Here is a 9,135-nt window from a genome sequence, read left to right on the forward strand (position 1 = left end):
CCAGTCTCTAGCGCCTAGAACCGCACGGCCACTCCAGCCGGCCATAAAGAAATCGAAGTATAGTGTACCTATTATATCTTTGCTTGCACACAGGGTCTGTATTGCCTGATTTCGTGTGTTCTGGCGTTTGTAAAGCGTTAAAAATGGAAAACGACGTGATATATGCTGTATTCGTGCGTCAGTATCAAAATTCCTTTATCGTTCGTAGACGGCTCGGAGTGCAACGATTTACTATTTAAGTGCCATGCTGCACAATTTTTGTATTTCATTAGTAATTTTAGGGCTGATGTGCACTTACGGTGTCGGCATCTTAACCGTTGGGTGCTGCTGTTGCCAATTCGTTGCCGCAGGTCGTAACTAGTCGGGTGACAATACACAGTTGCGTCTGAGAATCGTTAGATCTAATCATAGTTTTTATCGAATATGTCACGATTTTCGAAGTTGTGGTTCTCGTGAGACCACATAGACACTCATAATCTTGGTTGTCGCAATGATTTAGATGTTTGTAGGTAATATATTGTGCTCTCCGACATTTTAGTTAGGGTATAACCTCATATCACAGCGCATATTACTGCGAGTCGAACAAAATAACTGTTAACTACATCGGCGAAGCGTATGAAATTGGGAACAAGCAACGTCATTGGCTACCCATAAACGTCTCACAGCCTGCGCTGCCGTTGCACATGTGGTTGACTTTAAACTGCGTTTACGTTTATATCAGCGGACACTGGTTGTAAGATGAAATGCCCTACGTCAGTAATATTACCACGTTCTCAGCAAATGTGTTAGGAACAACCGATAAAACTCAGATATGTTCTTTACATCAGTTGTGTTGATGAAGTCGAGAGCGAGGTACACCCAAAATTGAGAAACATAATGAAGCCCAAATTTAGTGGATTACCATGAACCAATACTTACTATTAGCACATTAGTCATAGGACCTATTCAAGCTGCCCTCAACCCCCCCCCCTCCCACTAAAAACACAAAAAATAAAAAATAAACCAAATTTCCAATAAGTAGCGAACACAGAAGTATATCACACCTAATCTGACCTATACAGCTATTGTGGAAGGGGAAGTGTGTAAAACTTCCAGTAATGATAGAAAATAGTGTTCTGCTTGCTTTGGTTTGGTTTGACTTTTCTCCTCGCAGTACCTGCTGCACATGGATCTTCTGTTGCCACTTTTGCCATCTCTTACCTCTCTTAAAACTATTTTGTCTGTGATTCAGACTGTGCAAACAAATCCGGATTGGTTATTCTGCTTCTATAACTTCCTGTTTTTGTGGTATGCGATGTGATTATGCGGTATATTACATACGCCAAGAGTGAGACGTAATTGTACAGTGCCAGATAATTAGATCTAATATGGAGGATCCTCTGAATTATTTTAACTGTGCATGCTTTTACCAACGATAAAGTGAGTATCAGTTTCTGCCCTTTTCAAGTTTGTTATGTAACGTGTATAACGGGAGTGTGTGTTTCGCAATGCCTTCCGTTAATGTGCGCAAGACTTCCCATTGTAGTCTCTCTCACAATGCAGTGAGAGATACATCCTCATTTTATCTGCATCGCCTTTCGCTTAGTTAATAAAGGTTTGAAATATATTTCTGGGTATTTCGAGCGTCTAATGATACACTTCGTTGAACGTCGTGACAGTCAAATGTCGAAATATACAACATAACATCTTGAGATTGCCGCGGCCACCATCAGTATGATGAGAGAAGACGCCATCTGTGTCACTACAATGGTGTTCATAAGATCGGCTCCGATATAATGAACACATCATATGCATACCTAATGCCGAATAACAAACTTTCCAAAATAACTTCAAGGTTGGAGATGCAACGTCAATGAGTTTAATTATATTAGATTTAACCACTGTCCATATAGATCCACGTCTGTAAAAATATGTCCTCCATGGTGCAGAAATTTTTGTTCATCATCACTGTATTGGAAGGTCTATGACAACGTACGTCATGTTGCTTGAGGAAGAACAACAATCTTTTTAAAAAAGTGACATGGAATGAGAAGAAAGAGTAAAATTAATGGTGCTACGTTATTCCTGGAGATACACTATGTGATCAAAAGTATCCGGACCCGGCCAAAACATACGTTTTTCATATAAGGTGCATTGTGCTGCCACCTACTGCCAGCTACTCCATATCAGACATATTAGTAGTCATTAGACATCGTGAGACAGCAGAATGGGGCGCTCCGTGGAAATCACGGACTTTGAACGTGGTCAGGTGATTGGGAGTGACTTGTGTCATACGTCTGTACGCGAGATTTCCACACTCCTAAACATCCCTAGGTTCACCGTTTCCGATGTGATAGTGAAGCGGAAACGTGAAGGGACACGTACAGCAGCAAAGAGGACAGGCCTCCTCTGTTGGTGACAGAGACCGCCGACAGTTGAAAAGAGTCGTGGTGTTTAATAGGCAGACATCTGTCCAGACCACCACACAGGAATTCCAAACTGCATCAGGATCCACTGCAAGTACTATAAAAGTTAGGTGGGAGACGAGAAAACTTGGATTTCGTGGTCGAGCGACTGCTCATAAGCCACACGCGCCCGTAAATGCCGAATGACGTCATTCTTGGTGTAAGGAGCGTAAACAATGAACGATTTAACAGTGGAAAAACGTTGTGTGGAGTGACTAATCACGGCACACAATGTGGCCATCCGATGGGATGTCAGGGTATGGATAGGCGAATGCCCTGTGAATGTCATCTGCCAGCGTGTGTAATGCCAACACTAAAATTCGGAGGCGGCGGTGTTATGGTGTGGTCGTGTTTTTCATAGCGTGTGACTATCATAGCACAGGCCTACATTGATGTTTGAAGCATCTACTTGCTTCCCACAGTTGAAGAGCAATTCGGGGATGGCGATTGCATCTTTTAACACTACAGAGCACCTGTTCATAATGCACGGCATGTGGCTGAGTGGTTACACGACAGTAACATCACTATAGTGGACTGGCCTGCACAGAGTCCTGAAGTGAATCCTATAGATCACCTTTGGGATGTTTCCGAACGTCGATTTCGTGTTAAGCCTCACCGACCGACATCGATACCTCTCCTCAATGCAGCACTCCGTGAAGAATGGGTTGCCATTCCCCAAGTAACATTCCAGCACCTGATTGAACGTATGCCTGCGAGAGTGGGAGCTGTCATCAAGGCTAAGAGTGGGCCGACACCATACTGAATTCCTGCATTACCGACGGAGGGCGCCACGAACGTGCTAGTCATTTTAAGCCAGGTGTCCGGATACTCTGTGCTAACATGCGAATACGTTATCTTTAAAGCCGATCTACAATGACTTGATGAGTTTATTGTGACGTCATCACATTTGTCGGATTACCGACTAATAGTTGCGTGCCTAAAGATACCTACTGTATTATATTACGTCCTAAAATAATTTGGACCTTTAAGGCTTGTGTCACCTCGTGTAGCAAGCAGATGTACTCAGAAACAACACCTAAACTTACGTGCAAAGTTCAAGAAACGCTTCAAATGGCTCTGGGCACTATGGGGCTTAACTTCTGAGGTCATCAGTCCTCTAGAACTTAGAACTACTTAAACCTAACTAACCTAAGAACATCACACACATCCATACCCGAGGCAGGATTGGAACCTGCGACCGTAGCGGTCGCGTGGTTCCAAACTGTAGCGCCTACAACCGCTCGGCCACCGCGGCCGGCTTACGTACAAAGTTAAACGTGACATTTCTGCAGGTGATGCTGACCGTGGGGTTAGCGTGTCTGTGTCCGCTTTTTTCTGTAGCACTTAGACATTGCCCTACACGAGGTAAGGCAGTCAATTCAGAACGCCAAAACATTTGCAGAATCTGAACACTATAGTTTGTTCAGGGCTAGTTTTGAGTATATTGATGTAAGGTTTCCTTGCTCTCTATCCGCTCGTTTAAAAAAAATATTGTAATCGTGATTTATTCGTCTTTTTTACGCCATATACTTGTGCCTCTGTGAGAGGCACAATAGTGAAAACTCTTGGAGTACGTCAGCCCCTAAACGTGAAAAACATAACACAGTGGAATGTAAACAACCTCAGAGGTGTGCAGCGGTGACCTCACGCAGCTGCGTAGCTGTAGAAACAACTAAGAATAGTATCGTAGTGCCACTCACCCCTGAACGAGCTCCGAAATATTCCTCGTGGTGTTCTGATCCACCTGTATACGATCAGCTGTTGCTGGCCTGGAGCATTCCCAATTCAAGTAACAGAATAGCCGAAAGCGTATCAGACTAACACAGCTCCTATAATTTCAGTCCGACAGCTATGTAAAGAGCCACCATGAATCCAGAAAAGTTCTTCGTGCGTTTAACAAGAGCCATCATAACTTACCTATACTCTTTATATAACAACTGCAAATTTTCTTCAAAATAGAAATATTAATAAAGCTGAACATCAACGCAGATAATGGGCTGTCTCATATGTGGTCGACAGAAGTGGTGTTCTTCATACAAGAGACTGAACTGACCCAGCATGGAAGTCGTGTAACAATGGCGTAAACGTATATGACCGTAAATAGGAACAGGGAATAGCTAACACAAGCGTCGTCTCTGGTCGAAATTCGACCAGTTGCGTTGAGCAGACCTGATATGTGATAGCAAAAATGGTATACCTTAAAGTGTCTGAAATCTTAGCCACAGAACTGATTCGTGGCAAATGGTGTATTTTAGGTACCCATATTCTTTAAATAATTCATTGGTTTCTCTTTAATTGTTGGATTATTGTAGGGGAATCTTTGATACACTGCACTGAAAAATAAATTTTGTGTTAATGACGGCCAATTAACTTTTACCTTATGACAACCCAACGTCAATGCTGTTGTATCGCCTAAAGTCACCTCAGACGCGAAATGATTTGCGTTACAATATCTGCACAGTAAATTCATCAACCGCAGTTAAAGTTCTCAAAATTATTTCGAATTATGTTCAGTGCATATTTAAATGTATCTTTCAGAATGACAATCAAATTATCTTTTTCAACACCTGCTTATTCCCGTTACTTTCGCTACATAAAAATTGTTTTCTGTGCCTCTTTGTTTTTCAGTGCGATCCGTTAATATTCTTCTTTTAAGCACAATCTAAAACAAGAATATGGTTTCCTTATAATAAGCCGCTTTGTAGCTACTCAGAATGAAGATACTGAAAATTAGGTACACACTAAATTTTGTGGCGACGGCGGAAAACGAACGAGCGATCCACCGCTGCCCGTTTACTATCACCCATACACCCTCACACTGACGATGCGAAACAGAAATTACTTCGCGAATTTATACGACAGGATCCATGCCAACTTCCCTCCAAGAGACTAACGCCGTCCTCAGGAGCTGTCTCGCATTACAAGGGTCCTGGGCTATTATTGCATAAGCCGCGAGGACATTGTCGGAGTCATTCTGCTAGTGTACATTTATGATACTGGTGCGGCTACGTTCACCATATCTAACATCTCCTGGCAGTCCAGTAGCTTGTAACCCATGCACCACTGCCTGTTTTCTCTAACCCTCGCACCCTCACATTGGCGATGCGACACAGACAATGCTTCGCGATTGCTTTCTACAGGCTCCATACCAACTTCTCTCCAAGAGGCTAAAACCGCCTTAGGACTTGTCTCGCCATTACGTGGGTCCTGGGCTAGTGTATAAGCCTCAAGGACATTGTCGAACGCGTTCAGCCAGTGTTCATCTAGGATAGTGGGGCGACTACAGTCACCCTTCTCCTGTGTGTCCAGCAGTTTGTATCCGATGCACCACTGCCTGTTTACTGTAAAACTCGCACTCACACGTTGACGACGTGTCACAGAAATTACTTCGCGGTTGCAGATTTCTCTCCACCACGCACCAATGACACCCTCAGGAGTTGCGTCGATAATAGGCTGGTGCTGCACAACTGCATAAGCCTTGGGGACATTCTGTGGGATAGAAGTGTGCATCGAGAATGCAGTATGCAATCTCAAACGAATTTCTGTGTTGCACGGTGATAGTGAGAGTGGAGGGTTACAGTAAACTGGCAGCGGTGCATCGGTAACAAGCTACTGATCTCCCAGGAGAACTTACATGTGGTCGCAATAATCGCACCAGTATCACAGACTTACACCAGCAGAATGACTCCAACTAGTCATCGAGTGTTCTGCAATGGCCCGGCTGCAACCTCCTGGCGAGACAACTCCTCAAGGTGGCATTAGCCTTTTGAAGTGAAGTCAGCTTGGAGCCTGCAGAACGCAATCGTGAGCAACTTCAGTGCCGCATCATTAGTGTGAGGCTGCAATAGTTACAGTAAACAGAGAGTTGTGGATCGGTTACAAGCTACTGGACTGCCAGGAGATGTTCCATGCGGTGACTAGCAACGCCAGTATTACAGATGTACTCTAGCAGAATGACTGCAACAATCTCCTCGAGGCTTCTGCAGTAGCTCAGAACCTGACCAATGGGGTGACATCTCCAGACGGCGGCATTAGACTCTTGGAGAGAAGTCGGCAGTGATACTGTAGATTGCAAACGTGAAGCCATATGTGTGTCACATCTTCACTGTGAGGGTGCGAGGATTCCAGTAAGCAGGCAGTGTTGCATCGGGTACAAGCTGTTCGAACACCATGCACCATGCACCAGCATCGTATGTGTACAGTATCAGAATGACTCCGACAGTGTCCTGAATGCTCATGCAATAGCTCACCACTCCCCGAATGGCGAAAAAACTTATTCGGGCAGCATAAGCATCTTGGAGAGAAGTCGGCATGGAGCTTGTGGTATGCAATAACGAATATGTATCTGTGATGCATCTTGAAAATGACAGTACGAGGATTACAGTAAATGGTCAGTTGTACTTCGGATACAAGCTTCCGGACTGTTAGGAGAGGTTCCATGCTGTGACAGTAGCCACGTTAGCCGCTTATAAAGACGTAGGCATGGATCCTGTAATATTCAATCGCGACGCAACTTCTGAGTTGCATAGTCAATGTGAGGGTGCGCCATTGAAACTGCGTCATGATTGAATACTACAGCCTCCATGCTTACTTCCCTCCAAGCGAATATAGCAAGCAGCCTCTCCTGGGATTCCAGTTAATAGATTCCAATGCACAAGTGTTCATTAACTGTACACCTGGCACCCTCACATTGACAATCCTACATAGAAATTGCGTCGCGATTCAATACTACAGGCTCCATGCAGACTTCTCTCCAAGCAACTAATGCAGTTGTAGCCACCACGTGTTACCTGTGAGTCCGGTGGCTAGTGTCGGATGGAAAACTGCCTGTTTACTGTAACCCTCACACCTTCACATTGACGATGCGATACAGAAATTGCACCAGGTTGAATACTACAGGCTGCATGCCGACTTCCCTCCAAGCAACTAACGCGGCTACATGAAACGTCTCCCGAAAGACCAGTAGCTAGGTTCTGATGCACCACTGCATCTTTACTGTCACCCTCACAGCCTCACATTGGGGATGAGACACAGAAAATATGTCGTGAATGAATACCGTAGGCTCCATGCTGACTTCTCTCCAAGGGAGGACGTGGCTACATCCACTGCACAGAATCACTCCTCAGAGTCTAGTAGCAAGTCTCCGATGCACCATTGCCCAGTAACTGCAACTATCGCACCCGCACATTGACGATGTCACACAAAAGTTGCTTCCCATTTTTACACCACATGCTACATACCGACTATTCTCCAAGGGACTAAAGCGGCTACTGTCACCACATGGAATTTCGTCTGAGACCCAGAAGCTTCTTTCCAATGCACCACTCCAGTTTAACTAACAAGGGGAAGGCCTCAGACACGGCCAACCGATTCGGCTCAAATTTGGCAGGTCGCTTGTGTACAGCCTAAACCGAAGGAATCTAAGATATTTTGGGTCAACACCCCCGCGTATTTGAGAAAATCACCCCTAAAGGTAATGACGAGCAATCGACTCGATATTGGAGGGATCGATAGATAATTGTAAATAGGGCATTTTTCATCATCATGTATGATGTCCGCAAAGGCAAACTTTTCCAGAAATCGAGGTAAGAAACTTTTACAAATGCCGCTTTTGTACTCACATGGTAAACACATCTCGCCGCCATCATCGATAGAGCAACGGCCAAGGTAACTGGCTGGGAATGGGAGAACCCGGGTGCGAATCTCGAAGAAACCTGGCTGAAGTTATTCTTTTCGTTTGTATTTTTGTATCTCAATTGATGGGAATAGGAAGGTTAACAAGGTATCAATAAGGAATGATAATAATAAGGTAGGCAAACTAATTTCACAAACGCTGTGAGTTACTAAAGTATTTAACTGTTAAGCCTTGTCACATGAAAACAACTCCGAGTAAGAGTGCTGCGAATTCCTCGCGAGGGATCACATATAGACAACAACCGCGCGACGCTTGTTTACAGCGAGGCACGGGACAGAATGCACGCGGGGAGAGTTATGTTGTGCCGGTTGCCTCTTAAAATGGTTCAAATGGCTCTGAGCACTATAGGACTTAACATCTGTGGTCATCAGTCCCCTAGAACTTAGAAGTACTTAAACCTAACTAACCAAAGGACATCACACACATCCATGCCCGAGGCAGGATTCGAACCTGCGACCGTAGCGGTCACGCGGTTCCAGACTGAAGCGCGTAGAACTGCACGGCCACACCGGCCGGCGTTGCCTCTTCGTGATATCATAGTTGTGAACCTCGAAGAGTGAAGGTGTCCAGCACGAGCCTTATAGAACTCAATCGAAAAGAGTTGTTTTCCGTCATAGTTGGCAGCCTGTCACAGACGATGGCAAGCGGGAAGTTACCGACGCTGTGTTTTGGTTTGTAAAAGTGTTGCAAGACCGGTGCATTATCAATGCACTACCGGAAGCAGGCAGTTCTGTTTCTCAGTGTTCCAGATTGATAGGAGCGGCAGTTGTAAAAGATTCTTACCTCGATTTCTGGAATCGTGTGCGTTTGGCGACCTGATGATGAAAAATGCTCTATTTACAGTTATCTATCGATCCCGCCAATTTTGAGTCGATTGCTCGTCATAACCATTATGGACGATAATCTCAAAAACGCGAAGGTGTTGAACCAAAATAACTTAGATTCCTTCGTTTTGGGTTGTACAGAAGCGACCTGCCACATTTGAGCCGAATCGGT

This window comes from Schistocerca gregaria, unplaced genomic scaffold (assembly GCF_023897955.1).
Source record: "Schistocerca gregaria isolate iqSchGreg1 unplaced genomic scaffold, iqSchGreg1.2 ptg000255l, whole genome shotgun sequence".
Classification (NCBI taxonomy): Eukaryota; Metazoa; Arthropoda; class Insecta; order Orthoptera; family Acrididae; genus Schistocerca; species Schistocerca gregaria.